This window comes from Herpailurus yagouaroundi, unplaced genomic scaffold (assembly GCF_014898765.1).
Source record: "Herpailurus yagouaroundi ecotype Mexico unplaced genomic scaffold, PumYag 77, whole genome shotgun sequence".
In the NCBI taxonomy this organism is placed as follows: Eukaryota; Metazoa; Chordata; class Mammalia; order Carnivora; family Felidae; genus Herpailurus; species Herpailurus yagouaroundi.
Window position 1 is genome coordinate 21,671,917 of NW_024412388.1, and position 20,356 is coordinate 21,692,272.

Consider the following 20,356-nt stretch of genomic DNA (forward strand, 5'->3'; position numbering starts at 1 on the left):
TTTTTTTTTTTTTTTTTTTTAATATTATTTTTTGAAGGGTGCAAGCAGGGGAGGGGCAGAGAGAGGGAGACAGAAGTGGGCTCTGTGCTGACAGGCTGACCGCAGCGAGCCTGATGTGGGGCTCAAACCCGTGAACCATGAGATCATGACCTGAACCGAAGTTGGTCGTTCAACCAACTGAGCCACCCAGATGGCCCTGTTTCCTTTTTCTTAAAAGTAGTTTTCCTGTGGTGTTGGTGCAAGTAATGCTTGTCTTTATAAGGAAGTTTTTTTTTTCTTCTTTGTGGCCATCTTTTTCCTCCCTAATTCTTTGATTTGGGCATTTAATCCCTTGGGAAATATTTGAGGCAAGCAACCTTGGCTCCATATTCTTTTCTTTTTATTTAAAAAAAATTTTTTTTAAGTTATTTTTTTTTAGTAATCTCTGCACCCCACGTGGGACTCAGACTCATGACCCCGAGATCAAGAGTCATGTGCTCCACCTACTGAGCCAGCCAGACGCCCTGCTCCATTTTTAACTTTATTTTATTATTATTTATTTAAATGTTTATTTTTGTGAGAGAGAGCACGCGCGCGTGCACAAGTGGGGGAGGGACAAAGGGAAAGGGAGGCACTGAATCAAACAGGCTCCATGCTCTGAGCTATCTGTCAGCACAGAGCCTGCCATGGGACTTGAACTCCTGAACCCAAGAGGTCATGTGTGACCTGAGCTGAAGTCATATGCTTAACCGACTGAGCCACCCAGGCGCCCCTCCATTTTTAACTTTAGAAAAAAATTTAAAATATGTAAGTAAAACTTGTGACATAAAAGAAAGAAAATACCACTTTAGCCAAATATGTTTTCGTATTAAATAAATATAAATAAATACCCATGGTGTATTGGTCTTTTCCATTTAGTATTTCCCTGCTCCACCACTGGCTTAAATGCCAGGCACCCTGTTTTAATGGGGTAGCAAACCTGAACTTTTTGTAAAATTATAAGGCCATTTATGTCTACTTCTGTTTTGCAGATAAGTTTATCTGTCTTTGCCGAAAGTGTTGAAGAAATTCTGTTTGTGTTACTCATCACCTTCCTTACTTTGTGGATAGATAAAATGCCTTTCTACAGCTTTCTTAAAGGAGCACTAGAAGAGAATAGATGACACTGAATTTGGATCTCTTTGAGCAAATATTTGTGTTAATTGATAAACAAGGCACCATCTTTGCTTTAGGACCAGACAGTGTTGTTAGGAGGACAACAGAATGGATAAAATATGGGATATTAGCTATAGTAGAGGAATGAAAAAATAGCTTTCTGAAGAGAGTGATAAATGAGGGAAATTAAGGAAGGCTTCATAGAGAAAATAACTTTTTATTTTAGATAGAGCATGATAGAGTATGAGTTGGGGGAGTGGGACAGAGGGGGAGAGAATCTCAAGCAGCTCCATGCCCAGTGCAGAACTCAACGTGGGGCTTTATCTCACAAATGTGAGATCATGACTTGAGCCGAAATCAAGAGTTGGATGCTTAACTGAGCCACCCATGTGTTTGGAAATAGCATTTGAACCATGTCAAATAGAATGAGTAATAAGCACTCAGATGATAGCACAGTTCTTGGCACATAGTGCACATAAAAGTTTAGTATATTGCCATTTTAGATGAGGAAGAGGCTCAAAGAGGTTATTTATGTAAGGTCTCATAGCTTAATAAGTGGTGGAATTGATATTTCAGTTAGGTCAGTGATGTGCTGGGGCTGGCTAATTGTAAGTTAAATTTAGCTTTCAAGAATTTTAGTAAGCTGGCTGTTAAACATTAGTTTTTAAAAAGTCATTATTGGGGCGCCTGGGTGGCTCAGTCAGCTAAGCGTCTGACTCCGGCTCAGGTCGCGATCTCACGGTGCGCGAGTTCGAGCCCCACATCGGGCTCTGTGCTATCAGTGTGGAGCCCGCTTCTAATCTTCTGTTCCTCCCTCTCTCTGCCTCTCCCCCATTCATGTGCTGTCTCTCTCAAAAATAAATAAACATTTAAAAAAAAAGTCATTATTAAATGACATAAAATTTTAAATACATTATATTAAAAGATTAAATGCCTTTGTATTAAAAAAATTTTTTTTAATGTTTATTTTTGAGAGAGAGTGTGAGTGGGTTGGGGCAGAGAGGGAGGCACAGAATCCGAAGCAGGTTCCAGGCTCTCAGCTGTCAGCACAGAGCCCAACGTGGGGCTCGAACTCACGAGCCGTGAGATCATAACCTGAGCTGAAGTCGGACGCTCAACCAACTGAGCCACCCAGGCGCCCCTTAATGTTTATTTTTGAAAGAGAGAGAGAGTGAGCGAGCACAAGCAGGGAAGGGGCAGAGAGAGAGAGGGAGACACAGAATCCGAAGCAGGCTCCAAGCTCTGAGCCGTCAGCATAGAGCCCGACGCGGGGCTCGAACTCACGAGCCGTGAGATCATGACCTGAGCCGGAGTCAGATGCTTAACCGACTGAGCCACCCAGGCGCCCCTAAATGCCTTTGTATTTACATTAAATGTATTATAAACTGGTTTATAATAAAAATTAAACAACATAAACTTAGAATGCCACTGTTACTATTCAAACTAATACTCAAATCTATCATTCTTGAGGTTATTTACATCTGTTGTATCAATATATGATACTGTGCAATTGCACATCTCAACCCCACATTCAGGGGTGTCAACATTGGTAGCTTGAAATATGCCATGTTACTTACACCATGGAAATTGGGAAATGCTATATATACATATCAGGGCTTGTTTTTTTTAAGTTGTCTAGCCTTACAGTGATAGAGAAAATACAAATGCAGATTAAATTAAGCATGTCATGTCTGTAGCTCTGACATATTTCGAATAACACAAAGAATTTGAGGAAATACTCTTCCAGAATTTGAAAATTATTATCCAGTTTGGCAGAGAAGTTACTCAAATCATTGATGAACTTGTGAAGTTCTGACATGTTTTTGTTTCATTTTTTTCTTTTTAATGTTCATTTTTGAGAGAGCATGAGTGAGGGAGGGGCAGAAAGAGAAGGAGACACAGAAATTGAAGCAGGCTCCAGGCTCTGAGCTGTCAGCACAGAGCCTGATGTGGGGCTCGAACTCACGAACCGTGAGATCATGACCTGAGCTGAAGTTGGATGCTTAACTGACTGAGCTGCCCAGGCACCCCTGTTTTTGTTTCATTTTTGTCTTAATAAATGATACGTGAAAATGTTGGAACTACACTTGAATAGACACAGAAGCCTCTATCCTCCAAAGACCATGACCATTATGTGGTATATGGAGTTTGCCAGGTAGAGAGGTAGGAAGAAAGACATTCTAGGAAGAGGAGACATCGTGTTTATAAACATGATCTCATGAATGCTTAGGTTATGTTCTCAGAGTAATGAGAAGTCTAATGTGGAAAAGAATGATAAGTGATAAAGCTGGAGAGGTTGGTTGAGCCCAATAGTATATTGGAAGGGCTTTGGATTTTTTTTTTTATAGTTAGTTGGATTGTAAGGGATGATAGTTAATGTGGAGTTAGTTTGGATGATCAGAAGGGTGAACTACTTATTGAGCACTGCCTTTGTTAGCCACTTTCATAGTCTTCTAATGCTCATGCCAACCCTGGGAGGCAATATCCTATATGTACAAATAGAGAAATGGAAACTTAGTTTAGCACCTTATGTAAACTTATCTATTATATGATAGGTGTAGGTGACTCAAAGACCAAATCAGAGGCTTTTATAATAGTTTGGAAGAAAAAGACCCGCTAAGGATGGAAAGGTGGATTTGAAGAATGTTGACCTGTTTGCTGAGTAGTTACTGCAAAAAAAAAGAAAAAATAGAGAATATAGGATGAACACCAGGTTAAGGTTAGGGTTTGGAGATGTGTTGGTTGTTGGAAATAGTGTTTGGGGTACATGTGGGGGGCAGTAAGGTAATGGTAGGGTCTGGAGCTCAGGAGAGAAAACTGTTGATGGAAATTTGTATTTAGAGACCTCAGTATAGCTAAAGGCATGAAAGAGTTTAAGATTATTTAAGAATATTGGTAATAAAAACAATGGCTGAAATTGAACACTATACAGTATCAAGCATACATCTGTCCTGATTAATTTACATATTTGTAAGTTTTCATTTAATTATTATGAGGTAGGTACAACTATCTGATTCTGCAGATAAAGACACTGAAGCACAAAAAAGAAGAACTTTGGAGACACCTGGGTGGCTCAATCAGTTAACCGTCCGACTTCAGCCCAGGTCATGGTCTCATGGTTTGTGGGTTTGAGCCCTGCATCGGGCTCTGTGCTGACAGCTCAGAGCCTGGAGCCTGCTTCAGATTCTTTTGTCTCTTTGCCCCTCCCCTGCTTGTGCACATGCTCTGTCTCTCAAAAATAAACATTAAAAAGAAAAATAATATTAAGAATAACTTTGTGAAGTCAGGTAAGCTGAGAAAGCCGAGCTGTTGTAGTTGTTTCTGCAGTCCGGTTCTAGAGCCAACACACAGTAAGAGAAGAGGGCCAGAGAAAGAACCCCCATAACCCAGTTTGCAGGATGGGTTAAATAGAGCAGTGGAGTATAATCAACTTATTCAGAGAGTGCAGAGAGGTAACTGATGATTGGGAATGCCAGTGGCTCTCTTGAATAACAGTAACATGAGAGCTCTTTGTTGTTAGGTGTTTCAAGGTTTTGGTGTCTATATATCATTCAACAGACTTTGTATTTGTTTTTTTCTGTATTGTTTCCACCCACAAAGTGTTCCAAGCCTTAAAGAGATTTAGTGAAGTTTGAGCTGCTGGAAGTAAGACCTTTTTTTTTTTTTTTTTTTTTTTTTAGTTTATTTATTTATTTTGAGAGAGTATGTGCACAAGTCGCGGAGGAGCACAGGGAGAGAATCCCAAGCAGGCTCTGCACTGCCAGCAAAGAGCCTGATGTGGGGCTGGAACTTGCAGACTGTGAGATCATGACCTGAGCCAAAGTTGGACGCTTAACTGACTGAGCCACCGGGTGCCCCAAGACCGGTTTTTATATAGTTAGTATGGGCTCTTATGATAAATTAGACCATATAAAAATGTCTGAAATTCAATTAGGTATTAAAAATGATAGTATTCTGGTTTTTGTTTGTTTTTGTTTTTTGATATGGCTAAAGATTGATCCAGAGGGGACTGTTGTTTTTCCAAACATCACCATTTTGGGATAAGGTTAGTTAGCAACTCTAGAATCATTTACTATCTACTTTGAATAGTGTAAACCAAGAATTACTCAGATGCAAGCCTTTGTGCTTACCTGCCAGGAGTAAAGATTAGTCCCATAACAATTTTTAACCTTTTTAGCTGTGAATTTTTCTTTTCCTCCCAACAAAACCTTACTCAAAACCCCATGAATTGCTAACTTTTGGTGCTCCCCCACCCCTCGCCCCCGGAGATCTCCAAAACATCTCCCCTCTGAAGCATAATTTGGAACCTATTGGCTGATATGAATTCTTTTATTTTATTTTTTTTAACGTTTATTTATTTTTGGGACAGAGAGAGACAGAGCATGAACAGGGGAGGGGCAGAGAGAGAGGGAGACACAGAATCGGAAACAGGCTCCAGGCTCTGAGCCATCAGCCCAGAGCCCGACGCGGGGCTCGAACTCACGGACCGCGAGATCGTGACCTGGCTGAAGTCGGACGCCTAACCGACTGCGCCACCCAGGCGCCCCTGATATGAATTCTTTTAAATGAAGGGATGGTACATGGAAGTTGGGGTGGATCTGTTTTGAAATTGAAGAAATGTAAATTTCTGCAGCTTCAGCATCATTTAGGTGTGTTGGTTTGTTTAGTCTGGGGGGAGGGAGATATGAGGAAGACTACATCTCCTAAGAAGTGAGTAGGCTGCAGCATTGGTTTTGACTGCCCTAGTATGACTACCCTGTTACCTGCAGACTGTTCAGGAGTTTCATGCAGAAGAGGAGGAAAAAGCTCTATTCCCTGAATTAGGGCAAACAAAAGTGATCTTTTTCTTCACCATTGAATCCTGCAAGTCTGCACATAAGCAAGGAGAAAAGCCTTGAGTGTATCAACTCAGATCATCTCGCCTGCCTTTCTCCACAGAAGCAAGTAATTCAGTTTAAATTTGCTTGCTGCTGCCACCTCCTGTGGACCAACATCTTCTCTCTATAACATAACTAGTTCAGTAAATAGTGCCCTAATGTTTTTCATCTGTTGTTGAATAAATAGTTCCTAATTGAACTGATTTAACTCCAGTTAGCCATAGGGAGAAGAAAAGAAGCACTGTAGGACAATGTATATTAAAAAGTTAATTTTACAATATGAGACCAAATGTAGAAGAGAAGAATAACAAGACTAGTTAGGGCTAGAGTCAAGACATATTAATGGAACACTGGATTTGAGTTGGGTGTGAAGAATGGATAGGAAAGATAGTGGAAAAACGAAGAAAGAAAATGTCTAAACCCCAAGTTTCAGCTGTTATATAAGGTAGGTGGTGAAAGGGAAGAGGCAGGCAGTTAATCTTTCCAACTCCTTTGCACTGCTATTATAAGGTCTGATGGTTCTTATGAGATATTTACTTTTGTACTATATGTCAAAGTTAAAAATTTGACCATGTCACTTATGTAATACACATTAGATTTAGTAATAAGTTTTTTGACTTTATGTGAACTTTTTTGGTAAACAGTATGGGTAGCATATAGAACTTTTAAAATGTTTGTATGTGAAAAATTTGCAGTGTGCAAGTTTTATATTAATAATCGCAAATTTTGCCCTTACATTTATCTCTTGTAAAATAGAACCAAATTATAAAACATATAGAAAATGGAAAAAGTCACCTGTGATTTCTTTACTCTGATGAAACCACTTATTGTTTTGACATTTTTTCCTTGTCTTTATTTTATTCAAGTGGTTTATACAGTAATAATCATATTCTGTATAGTATTTTGTCTTGCCTTTTCCTCTTAATACTTTAGTAGGTATATACCCATATTTAGCCATATTTTAGACATCTGTGTATTAGGTACTTTTCATATCTTGTCTCTGATCCCTTCTAATAATCTTTATAAGATTATCTTCATTTTACAGTTAGGGAACTTGTAATTTGGAAGGTATAACTTCCTGGGCACCTGGCTGGCTTATTCAGTAGATCAGGTCTTGACCTAGTAGGGGTTGTCAGTCCAACCCCCACGTTGGGTAGAGATTACTTAAAAAGAAGTGTCTTAAAAAAAAAAAAAAAAGGGAAGGTGTAAGTTCCTCAGGATCACCAGCTAAGTTGTAGATGAGCTAGAATTTATTTTGCCCCAGCGCTTTTATTGTTCTTCTGCTTTGCTGCATCTTTACATTTATCATTTTTTATGTTTATTTTTTATTTTTAGATATTAATTTTTTTTTAATTTTTTTTATTTTTGAGAGAGAGAGTGCAAGTGGCGAGGGAGGGTCAGACAGAGAGGGAGACACAGAATTCGAAGCAGGTTCCAAGCAGTCAGTGCAGAGCCCAGCGCTGGGCTCAAATCCACAAACTGCAAGATCACAACCTGAAGTCTGAGGCTTAACTGACTGAGCTACCCAGGTCCCTCTGTTTATTTTTGAGAGAATGAGAGAGCGCATGCTTGCGCATGGGTGTGCACAGGGGGAGGGGCAGATAGAGGGATTCAGAGTATCCAAAGCAGGTTCTTCACTGACAGCAGAGAGCGCAGTGTGGGGTTTGAACACAGGAACCAAACCGTAAGATCGTGACTTGAACCAAAGCCAGACACTTAACAGACTGAGCCACTCAGGCACTCCTTCATTTGTCTTTTTTTTTTTTTTTTTTTTAATATGGGGTTCCAACTCACAACCCTGAGATCAAGAGTTGCATGCTCTACCAACTGAGCCAGCCAGGTGCCCCCACATTTATCATTTAAAACGGCTAACAAGGATGTTCTGTTACCTACTGATGCCATTCACCTCTCTGTGGGTATATGAGGTGAGCATAATTAGTTGAAACTTAAACCTTTGTTTAAGCACTCAGGCTGTACTTCCCTGATCACTAGCATCAAAATGGAGCTAATTAGATCTACTCTAACCTTGTTTAAGTTGCTGCTAATGACAGGCATCGGGAATAAGGAGGAACACAAGTAGCTCTGGCTATAATGTACACTGAAAAGGTTATAAAGTTGAATTGGAAGGTTTTGTTCTACCCCACTCTTTATTTTGTACATGAACTTGCAAGATTATCTCTATGTTTATTTTTGAGAGAGAAAGCATGAGTGGGAGGGGCTGAGTGAGACAGAATCTGCAGCATGCTCTGAGCTGTCAGTGCACAAAGCCCACGAACTGTGAGATCATGACCTTGAGCCAAAGTTGGACAAATGACTGAGCCACTGAGGTGCCACAAGGTTACTTCTGTTTAGTGGGAGAGGCAGAACAAGCACCTAGACAAGTTCTTGGGTAATTCAAGTCATTTATGATAAATGTTACTTTACTTGGAATCCATAAGCCTGTAGAAGGATGAGGAGGGGAGCAGGGTGGACCTATGTGAGTGCTTCAGAGAATACACACAAAGATGGTAATAATTACTTACAGTCAAATTTGAGTCATCTGGAAAGTATTTGTAAAAATACTGATAACTGAGCTCTGCACCCAGACTTACTAAAGTAGAAATTTAATTTAGTAAGCTTCCTGGGCATTTTTTATGGGATTAAAAGTTGATGGAAGAGAAGTTTCTCAATTTACATAAATTACCATCTGTGAATACTGAAACTGCAGATTCCTGTTCTCTCTTACCTACTCAGTAAGCATCTTTGGAGCCAAGGCCTTGGAATCTGCATTTTACCAGTTCTGTAGGTGACTCTCATATTTTTAAAGTTTGAGAACTTGTAGATTATGTATATCATTAGTCAGTGGTTTGTGTGCCTCTTACCTAAGTTCCTCATGCATTTTTTTCTACCAAGTTTGGTTTCTAAAGTTTCTTTGTATTGTAGTCCTGTCTTCCCCCTCAAAAGTCTCTGTCTCAAGACTTTATCTTTAAAAGCAATGTTAGAATTCACCTGTGTCTGATAAGCCTGGCTGTGCCTTTCAGTACTGGGGTTGGGGTCTGTCTTAAGGCTGAAAGGATGATCTTTTGAGCAGTTTGCCCATTTTTTTTTTAATTGAATTTTTTTTTTTTTTTTTTTTTTTTTTGAGAGCCTGTGAGAGCTGGGGAGAGGTTCAGAGGGAGAGAGAGAATCTTAAGCAGGCTCCATGCTCAGCACAGAGCCCAATATAGGGCTTGATCCCATGACTCTGGGATCATGACCTGAGCTGAAATAAGAGTCACTCAACTGACTGAGCCACTCAGGCACCCCAATTTGCTTTCCTTTTTTTTTTTTTTTAAAGTTTATTTATTTTGAGAGAGAGCCTGTGTGTGTGAGTGTAGAGGAAGAGAGAGAATCCGAAGCAGGCTCTGTGCTGTCAGTGCTTAACCAACTGAGCCACCCAGTCACCCCTGCCCATTTTTAATTTTTTTTTTTTAAGTTTTATTTATTTTAGAGAGAGAGAGAGAGATTCAGCAGGGGAAGGGCAGAGAGAGAGGGAGACACAATCCAAAGCAGGCTCCAGGCTCTGAGCTGTCAGCACAGAGCCCGACAACGGGGCTTGAACTTGTGAACCACGAGATCATGCCCTGAGCTAAAGTCGGATGCTCAACCAACTGAGCCACCCAGGTGCCCCTATCCCTGCCCTTTTTAAATCAGCTATCAATATTATGAGTCTCTAGTGAGTTGCCTATATTTTTTTTGTTCATTAAAAGGTGGCAGTCTCTTTGGCTTAATATCCTACATCTGTAACTTGATGCTATAATCCACTTTTTAGAGGCGTTACGGCTCTAAGGGGCATTAACTTTTTTTTAATGAAACTTTTTTTTTTAAAGTTTATTTTGGGAGTGAGCGCAAGTGGTAGGACAGCGAGAGAGGGAGAGAATCCCAAGCAGGCTTTGCACTCGATCTCATAAACTGCAAGATCATGACCTGAGTTGAAACTAAGAGTAGTTGGATGCTCAACTGACTGAGCCACCTAGGCGCCCTGAAACTTTTTTTTTTTTTTTTAATGTTTGTTTATATATTTATTTTGAGAGCCAAGAGAGCAGGGGAGCCCAACTCAGGGCCAGACTCACTAACCGTGTGATCATGACTCTGGCCAAAATCAAGAGTTAGACACTCAACCGACTGAGCTACCTAGGTGCCCTGGCACATTAATTTTTTAGAGAGTTGTTAGATAAGATTTAACTACCAGATTTTGTGGCCACCAGCCATCTTGAAGTTGCCCAAAGTAAGATGTTTCAAGGCTGATTTTTAAAGGTGATCAGTTTTTTTCTTCAGATGGGGGAAGGGATTCTATAAAGTATGTTACATATTGTGGGCCTTAAATTATTTAGGTGTGTATACTAGGTTGATACTATTCATAGAGAGCATGAACCCTAGATTCTGTGGTCTTGTTAATGTATCAAATGTATAGTAGCAGAAAGGCTAAGGACTCTAGAAGAAGATCTGATACCGTATCTACCACTATGATTAGAGCAAGTAAACTCTGAGTCTTAGTATTTTTTAAAAATCAGAAAAATACCACAATACTATTGTGTTGTTAGGATTAAATTATATATGAATTGTTTGCATATAGGTCTTCTATGAATGATTGTGATTTGTGGTATTAGGCATATACACATATATGTATATATGCACATACTTTTGTTTATTTTCGATCATTCATTAAATTCTTCAACAACTTTTGGCATGGTACTTAATAGTGCTACTGAGTTTCTATTTTAGGGTCCAACCCTTAAAATACATGAAGAAGGCATGAGAGTAAAAGGGAGGTCAGTTAAGAGTTTGGCAAATTCCAGGTGAGAGATGACCATAGCTTGGACTAGAGAGGTATTAATGGAGGTGTTGAGGATGGTTACAGGAAATTTTTGGAGGTGGAGCTGGGGAATATCATCAGAATGCTGGAAGCATATTCTAATGACTACTTCATTCTGAATTTATCTGTCGAATGCAAAATATACTTGTACTGGGAATAGAGGGGATTTGACAGGCTATTAAAAACTTATTTGTTTAATTCTGAAGTGTTTTGAGAAATTGGTTTTATTGTGAAATTAGTTTCGGTTCAAATATAGTTTTTACTGGAAAGCCAGGGAGTGATTCAGAGAGTATCAAGCCTGTCAAACGATTTCATTTGATTTGGAGCTAGTGTTTGCTAATTTTACTTTCAGTTAAGCTAAAAAATGTTAATGTATCATTTCTTTTACCCTTTGTTCTGTTATTAGTCAGCTTTATTATTCAGGTACTGAATATAGTGGATTATTTAGGCTTTTTACTTCCAACCCTTTTGGTAAAATGTGGATAGGAGTTCAGCTTCTAATTAGCAGTCTTGAAAAAATTTGATAGTAGGAAATGTTATTAGTTAATACATTAACTTCATCTTGTTGCTCATTTCCCAGAAATTCATTCCAAATAAGTATACATTTCTGTACCTGTAAAAACTTAACAGGGGTTGAGAAGGTAGAAGGTAAATATTTTTGGTAGAAGATTAAGATTTATCTGTCTTATCTTTAAAAATACATATGTTTTTTAAAGACTTTATTTTTAAGTGATGTCTACACCCAATGTGGGGCTCAGACTTACAACCCTGAGATCAAGAGTCTCATGCTCTACCAACTGAACCATCCAGCAGTGCCCAGTAGAAAATATTCTTAATAAAATACTATAGCTCAGCTTTAAATTGGAAAATTGATGGAAAATATTTTTATTCCCTCCACCTGTAGATGGTGGAATATTGTATATAACTGTCATTAGGCACGTTTAACTCATTCACAGCACCACAGACTACAAAGGTTGATTTCATAAGCCACATAAAGCCGTGAAAGTGATTTTTTTTAACTTTTGTTTTCTTATCAAATTTTTAAAATTTAGGTCTAATTGACACACAGTGTTACATTAGTGCAACATAGTGATTTGACTAGACAAGTCTGTATGTTACACTCTGCTCACCACAAATGTGGCTACCAACTGTCACCATACAAGACTATTATAGTCCCATTTGACTGTATTCCTTTTGCCATACATTTTATCCTCTTACTCATTCCATAACTGGAAGACTATCAGTCTCCTTCACTTATTTGCCTACTCCTCCCACCTCCCCTCTGGCAACCATCAGTTTGTTGTCTGTATTTATGGGTCTGTTTCTGCTTTTTGTTTTTTTATTCATTTGTTTTGTTTTTTTAGATTTTACATACAAGTGAATAAATCATACGGTATATGTCTCTGTAAAAGTGATTTTAGTATAGAGGCACCTAGGTGGCCCAGTCATTAAGCATCTGACTTTGGCTCAGGTCACGATCTCGCAGTTTAGTGAGTTCGAGCCTCTCATCGGGCTCTGTGCTGACAGCTCAGAGCCTGGAGCCTGCTTTGAATTCTGTATCTCTCTCTCTTTCTGTCCCTCCCCCACATGCACTCTCTCTCTCTCTCTCTCTCTCTCTCTCTCTCTCAAAAATAAACAAACATTAAAAATTTTTTAAAAAAGTCATTTTAGTACAGTCACATTTTTTTCATGTTAGCCTATCTCAGCATTTTTAAATTTTCAGCCAGAGACACTGAAATTTCTGTTCTATCAAGGCCCCTGGGGACATAGGAAAATTAGTTGAGGGCTTAATAAGTAAATTTAATTTGGGGGGTGAATATCAGATTTTAAAGTTAATAAAATCATAGCCAACAAATAAATATATGCCTCAGTTGTGTTTCATGGCTTCTTAAAAGTGTAGGGAGTGGGTGGTAGAAACATGAGAGAAGGGTATTAAGCTAAATGGAGGAAAAATGAGATCTATATGTATTCTAGGAAGAGTTTTCAAACGTGCAGATTTTAAGTAACATTGCCACCTTGTGGCTTTTAGGATATTTTTAGGAAATTTTGTGTTTTACAATAGTAGATGTAAAATGGGGAGGGGCTCAGGAGGGATGCGTGGTTACCTCTATTTAAGTGGCAGGCCAGATACTGAGGGCTAGAAACTTCTTCCCTTGGTTTACACTTTCTTACTATATTTAAATTTATTTCTTAAGACTGTTTCTTTAGTCTCTTCATTGTTCTTGTTGAGATGGTGGATTGATTCAGAGATTAGAATGAATGTCCTAATGGAGATTTTGGGGATGGGTGTGAATTCAGTAAGATCTTGCTTTACGATTTTCCTCTATTCTTTGTTTATTAGCAGCATAATATCCTAAAGCCCTAGGAATGCATGTATCTGCCCTTCTAGCATTTGGGCTGTTTTCTGGTTTAACTGGGACTTTATAATTAATTTTGTGTTTGTGCTTGAGGATCTTAGGTTTACCTCTCTGTGGACAGCAAATCCATGGCAAGAGCTTAACCTCGATTGACCGCTTCAGCCTGTTCTTAACACGGATATCCTTGTAACTGTCTAGCCTGTGGCTCTAGGAGCAGTAGGTTAAAAAAAGGGGTAGGCAGGTTCCACATGACAGTACCATGGGTGAAAAACAACTTGACATACCACTTTCCCTGCTGCAGTGAGTCAGTAGTATCTTTATGTTAAAAGCTTGAGTGTTCCAACAAGACAAATGTGTTTTGCTCATGGCAGTTCTGGCTGGGAGTTGGACCCTTTTGCTTTTATGTGCTCTTCTCTCTTCCTTTTATTATATATCCACCATCACTTCCCTAGTTCCCCCATCCTTTGCTTTTTATTTTTACTAGGGTAGGATTGGTTGATTAGAAATGTCAATAAATACAGCTGACTTACAAGTGAAGCCCTTTTACCATAAATTGTCAAAGCATTTAGTGGAATTGTTCTCAGTGGTAATAGGAAATAGTCATAAAAGTGAAAGCTGCTGTAAGAGAAGTCTTCTGTTTTTAATGTTTACTTATTTTTGAGAGAGGCAGAGCACAAGTGGAGGAGGGGCAGAGAGAGAAGGAGACACACACTCTGAAGCAAGCTCCAGGCTCTGAGCTGTCAGCACAGAGCCCGATGTGGGGCTTGAACTCATGAGCTGTGGAGATCATGACCTGAGCTGAAGTTGGAAGCTTAACAAACTGAGCCACCCAGGTGCCCCGGAGAGTAAAAGAGAAGTCTTCTATAGAAACCTAAAGGGTTTTATTTTATTTATTTTTATTTTTTAAAGTTTATTTTACTTGTTTATTTTGAGAGAGAGTGCAGGGAAGGCGGGGGGGAGAGAGAATATCCCAAGCAGGCTCCCAAGACAGTGCACTGTCACTGCAGAGCCCGACGTGGGGCTGGAACTCAGAAACCACGAGATCATGACCTGAGCTGAAATCAAGAGTCAGACACTTAATCAACTGAGCTGCCCAGGTGCCCTGAAGCCTAAAAGGTTTTAATGTCCAAAAGTGTATAGAAATATGATGGTCTTTGTGTTAGAACCTTCTCTGTCTTCTTTTCTCATTCTGAAAGACTTGTAAAAAGCTGCTAGGTGTAAACTTTTTGGTTTTTTACACTCTTTTTAAAAAATTATTATTTTTAAGTGATTTCTACACCCAGTGTGGGGCTTGAATTCACAACCCTGAGATCAAGAGTTGCATGCTCTATTGACTGAGCCAGCCAGGCACCCCTATTTTAATTTTTGCTAAAATACCCTGTGTTTAATGACTTTAAGTGTAGGTCTCAGGAAAAACTCATTTCAAAGTTTTATGAATTATTAAACATAACTTTTAGGGTAGTCACTCTTTGCAGAAGAATAAATGAAAACTCATTTTCTTCCCATTTTTATTAACTTTATTTTGAAATAATTTCAAACTTCGAGAAATTTCAAGAATAGTACACAAATGCCTGTATACTCTTCACCCAGATTTGCCAGTGTACTGTTTTGCCCCATTTACTTTATCATTCTCTTTGGAGATACATGTGTAATTTTCTGACCATTTGAGAGTAAATTGCAGCTAGATCCGTTTCTTCTGAATATTTTGCTGTTTAATTCCTAAAAACAACATGCACTTAAAACCACAGCACAGTTATCAACATCAGGAAGTTTAACATTGACACACAATACCGTTATCTACAGATCTTACTTATATTTTACCAGTAAATCTTAATGTCCTTGATAGCCATTTTTTAGTGGTCCAGATTCCAGTCCAGAATCTTCTAGTTTTCATGTCTTTTTGGTCTTTTTTTTATTATTATTAAAAAAAAAATTTTTTTTTTTAACGTTTATTTTTGAGACAGAGACAGAGCATGAATGGGGGAGGGTCAGAGAGAGAGAGAGACACAGAATCCGAAGCAGGCTCCAGGCTCTGAGTTGTCAGCACGGAGCCTGACGCGGGGCTTGAACCCAACAAACCGTGAGATCGTGACCTGAGGTGAGATTATGACCTGAGCTGAAGTCAGACGCCTAACTGACTAAGCCACCCAGGTGCCCCTATGGTGTTTATTTTTGCAGGATGTCCTTCAGTTTGTCTAAGGTTTCCTCATTATGGACATTCTGATTGTGCTTCTGGCAGGAATTACAGAAGCGATTTCGTGTCCTCAGTGCCTCACATTAGAAGACAGTTTATTCCATTACTGGGAATGTTAATTTGGATCACTTATTTAAAATGTCATCAAGTTCTCGAAGATAAAGCTATTTTTCTTTTAATTGGGAAAATAGTTTGAGATTGTAAACATCTTATTCCTCATCAAATTTTCACGCTTTAGTTTTAGCATCCATTGCTGATTGTTGCCTAATTCAGATATTACTATGATAGTTTACTTATTATATTAAGGTTATGTAATGCTCTAATTGTCACAGATTTGGGCAGTGGGAAGCCCTTCAAGCAAGATTCCATTGCTTCTGTTTCCAATCTATAATTTTTTAATGAAAATATTTAATTTTGATTTATTATTATTTTTTTTATTTTTAAGTAATCTCTACACCCAGCATGGGGTTCAAACTCAACAACCCCAAGATCAAAAGTTGCAAAGTTGCATACTCTGCGGACTGAGCCAGCAAGGCACCCTAATGAAAATATTTTTAAAATCTAGTATTTAAAATCCTGTGAATTGCTTTTTTATTGGTGCTAAATTTATTTTACTTTTCAAGGTAGTGTGATGTGAATGCTTAAATATCTTTATAATCTCTGAGAAGATGGATGTTATCTTTATTATTTGTAAATATATAAGCTTAATTTTCGTGTATACATCAAAGCTGTATTTGGAAGTAGAATACCAGTTAATTCAGCTTGCTGAATTGTATCAGTGTGATGCTTTCTTGATGTTGATCAGGAGATTAAGACCACTAATGTCATGTATTTGTATGTAATTTGTGTAATTTAAAATAAACCTGGCATACAGGTTTACGTTAGGACAGAAGTTTGTACTTGCCTTCTTGGTATCATTGTGTAGTTAAGATTCAGGAATAGTTTTATATTGTATTTGGGGCAAAACTGAGCATAGATATTTGTGGGACTTAGCACATTATGAAGAAGAAAAGACGTAGTTTTAAAAATCTGATGATGCAGTAAGTGCAATTGCAAAATGCTGGTTTGAGTTTCTTCTGACTAAATACTGTAAATGCTGTTACTAAGCATGCTCATAAACTTACATATAACTATATTAGGAAAAAACAAATTTAGCGATGTCTAGGGTTTTTTTTTTTTGATGATTACATGATATGTATACACACATAAATATATATATCTTTTTTTGTTGTTGTTTAAGTCCAAGTTAGTTAACATATAGTGTAATAATGATTTCAGGAATAGAATTTAGTGATTCATCACTTACTTATAACACCCAGTGCTCATCCCAGCAAGTGTCCTCCTTATGTCCCTTACCCATTTAGCCCATACCCCCACCCAGTACCCCTTCAGCAACCTTCAGTATGTTCTCTGTATTTGAGTCTCTTACGCTTTGTCTCCCCCTGTTTTTATATTATTTTTGCTTCCTTTCCTTTATATTTATCCATTCTGTATCTTAAATTCCACATGAGTGAAATCATATGATATTTGTCTTTTTCTGACTGACTTATTTCGCTTAGCATGATACACCCTAGCTCCATCCATGTTGTTGCAAATGTCAAGATTTCATTCCTTTTGATCACCAAGTAATGTTTCATTGTGTATATGTACCATATCTTTATCCATTCATTCATTCGTCGCTGAACATTTGGGTTCTTTCCATAGTTTGGTTATTGTCAGTCGTGCTGTTATAAATATTGGGGTGCATGTGCCCCTTCCAAACAGCACTTCTGTATCCTTTGGATAAATACCTAGCAGTGTAATTGCTGGCTCATAGGGTAGTTCTGTTTTTAATTTTTTGAGGAACCTTCCTACTGTTTTCCAAAGTGGTTGCACCAGTTTGCATTCTTAGCAAATTCTAGTTTTTCTAATTTAGCAGTGCAGTTTGGGGTACATACGTTTATTTGTATTCCTAGGGGTTACATTATATTAAAATAAGAGATAGTAGGCAGAATTTTTTTCCTGGTTTTATTGAGATGTAATTGACATAACATTGTATTAGTTTAAAGGTATACAGTGTAATGGTTAGATATAAATGATTGCCACAATAAGTTAACATCTGTCACTTGGCATAGTTAATGATTTGTTTTCTTGTGATGAGCACCAGAATTTTATTTAAAAGTCATCTGTAGGGAAGGTGCTTGGGTGGCTCTGTCAGTTAAGCATTGGACTTTGGCTCAGGTTATGATCTCATGGTTCCTGGGTTCGAGCCCCGCCTTGGGCTCTGTGCTGAGTCAGTTCAGAGCTGGAGCCTGTTTCAGATCCTGTGTCTCCTTCTCTCTCTGCCACCCTCCCCCGCCCACCCCCCCGCTCTGTTTTTCTCTGTCTCTCAAAAATGAATAAATATTAAAAATAAATAAATGTCAGCTGTAGCCTGTTACCTATTGCTAAATTCGTAAGTAGTTTGTGAGTGAGGTTAGTTGAAGACCTATTTGCTTTGTAGGAGCTCTTGATTGAGTTGGGACTAATTTTACATAAAACAATAATGCAATTTAATTTTTTAATTGTGGGTGCAGATTTTATAAGGATAATGCAAACTGTGGTAGTTAAGTATCAAGGAAGGAAGGGGTTCGTGGGTTCAAGCCCTGGTTTGTGGGTTCAAGCCCCACGTCGGGCTCTGTGCTGACAGCTTGGAACCTGGAGCCTGCTTCAGATTCTGTGTCTCCCTCTGCCCCTCCCCTGATCGTGTGCAGTATCTCTGTCTCTCTCTCTCTCTCTCTCTAAAATAAACATTAAAAAACAAAAGAAAAATCCAGATTTTCTGAAGCCCAAGGGTAGATTTTGGTCCATAATAGAAGACAGGTTAGGTAAATCGTATCCATCCAAATTATGAAGGATAAAACCAGGTAGATGAGCTTAAAATTAATGAGAAGTGAAGTGCTGTTTAAAGTTTGACTTAGGGGGCGCCTGGGTGGCTCAGTCAGTTGAGCGTCCAACTTCGGCTCAGTTCATGATCTCACAGTCCGTGACTTTGAGCCCTGCGTCAGGCTCTGTGCTGACAGCTCGGAGCCTGGAGCCTGGAGCCTGCTTCGGATTCTGTATCTCCCTCTCTCTCTGCCCCTCCCCTGCTTATGCGCGCGCTCTCTCTCTCTCTCTCTCTCTCTCTCTCTCTGTCAGAAATAAATAAACAATAAAGCTTGACTTTGGTCAACTGCATAGATTTTTTTTTTAATTGCAATTTCCTATTATAACCAGTATGTTTATTACCAAAACTTTGGAAGATTTTACAGGAAGGGCAAAAAAATGAGGGGAATCAAAACTTTTGAGGTCTTTTTTGTGTTGGACTGAATTTCTTATTCTTGAATTGGGTTTAATTTCAAGAGATAGGAGTGTATGGGTGAGTTATTTTATTAAATTTGAAATGTTACAATGACTTAAATAATATCCCAGGAGCACCTGGGTGGTTCAGTCAGTTAAACCTCTGACTTTGACTCAGTTCATAATCTCACAGTTTGTGAGTTTGAGCCCTGCATGAGGCTCCACACTGACAGTGACAGCCTGGTTGGTATTCTCTCTCTGCCCCTGCTCTACCCTGCGCACTCTGTCTCTCAAAATAAATAAATAAAACTTATATAATCTCCATCCATCCATCCATCCCACATCTTGGTATGTTGGTGAGTTTATCCCTGAATTCCAGATATGTGAAATGGAACATCAGAAATAGGTAACTTGGTACCTGGGCGGCTCAGTGGGTTAAGTGTCCAACTCATAATCTCTGCTCAGGTCTTGATCTCAGCATTGTGAGTTCAAGTCCTGCATTGGGCTCTATGCTGGGAGTCTACTTAAAGAAAAAGATAACTGCGCTTAATACTGTTTTTTTATCTATGGATTAATTTAGTGGTGGGGGTAGTCTGTTCATCACAAAGCTTCACTTTGTTGATTTTTATATAAATATTTGTAATAACTTGGTGTAGAGAAAGAGCCTATATAGTCATATATAGCCCTAGGTTTGAATCTTGGTTCTTATTAGGTAATCCTGGTCAAGTAAATTTTTTGAACTTTAGTTTTCTTATCACAGGAATAATAGTCTTTACAGGGTGGTTATGAAGATCATTATTACATACAGTGTCTGGAACATGGAATCCCCTAAGTGGTAGTTGCTGTTCTTAGTAGGAATCGTATTTATCATGGGGTAAATGGGAGCAGATGATTGATTCTACTCCAACAGATTGATGAATCAAGTAATAAGTTCAGGCCTTGTGCTTCTTAATGTTTTTGCTTTTAAAAGGCACATGGATTGAATCATAGTTTAAAAAATTCTAATACATGAGGTAGTGTGTGAAATGGGAGGCTGTTTAGGATAAATTTATGAAAGGCACATAAAGAATGATTTTTACTAAGAAATAAGCATGTAGATTTTTTTCAGGGAAAACTTAAGTATTGCAGTCAATTTTCAAAATTCTGTCTCTAAGTGGATTTTAAACTGTCCCTAGGGGTTAAGAGGATAATTTTCTTTCTTGTTATGGACTAAGAGCTTTCTGTATGTCAGTCCATTAATTCTTCCGCAGTCTTGTGAGATATGTATCCTCATTTCATAAAAGAAGGAAATTGAAACCTGTGAATATGCCTAGAGCCTTGTTAGGTGTTCTTTGTTTTTTTTTTTGTTTGTTTGTTTGTTTTTTTTTTTTTTAGTATTCCTTATATGCTGCTTTCCTTCTTTAGGCTTTTGATTATGTTTGAATTACTTCCAAGGGTTCATATTTTGGGGGACTGACAAGTATTAGCCTAAACCAACTATAGTTGGAAAATAAATCTGTTCAGTCATGTAAGAAATTTTAAAGTGAAAAACATTTTTTTTATTAATTGGTGTGATTGAGTGTTACTACTTTGGTTTAAAATACAGGAAGTAAAAGTTTTTATTTGTAAGGAGTATTCTATCTAGCACAAATAACTAAATTTCTATTGAGTTGTTTATAAAGTT

The 20,356-nt window shown here is 38.3% G+C and overlaps 1 protein-coding gene across 3 annotated transcripts in view; it reads left to right on the plus strand.

The window, feature by feature from the left end:
- Window positions 1-20,356, plus strand: part of YTHDF2 (YTH N6-methyladenosine RNA binding protein F2) — a 33,746-nt gene that overhangs the window by 12,476 nt on the left and 914 nt on the right. The gene's annotated exons all lie outside the window — the stretch shown is intronic.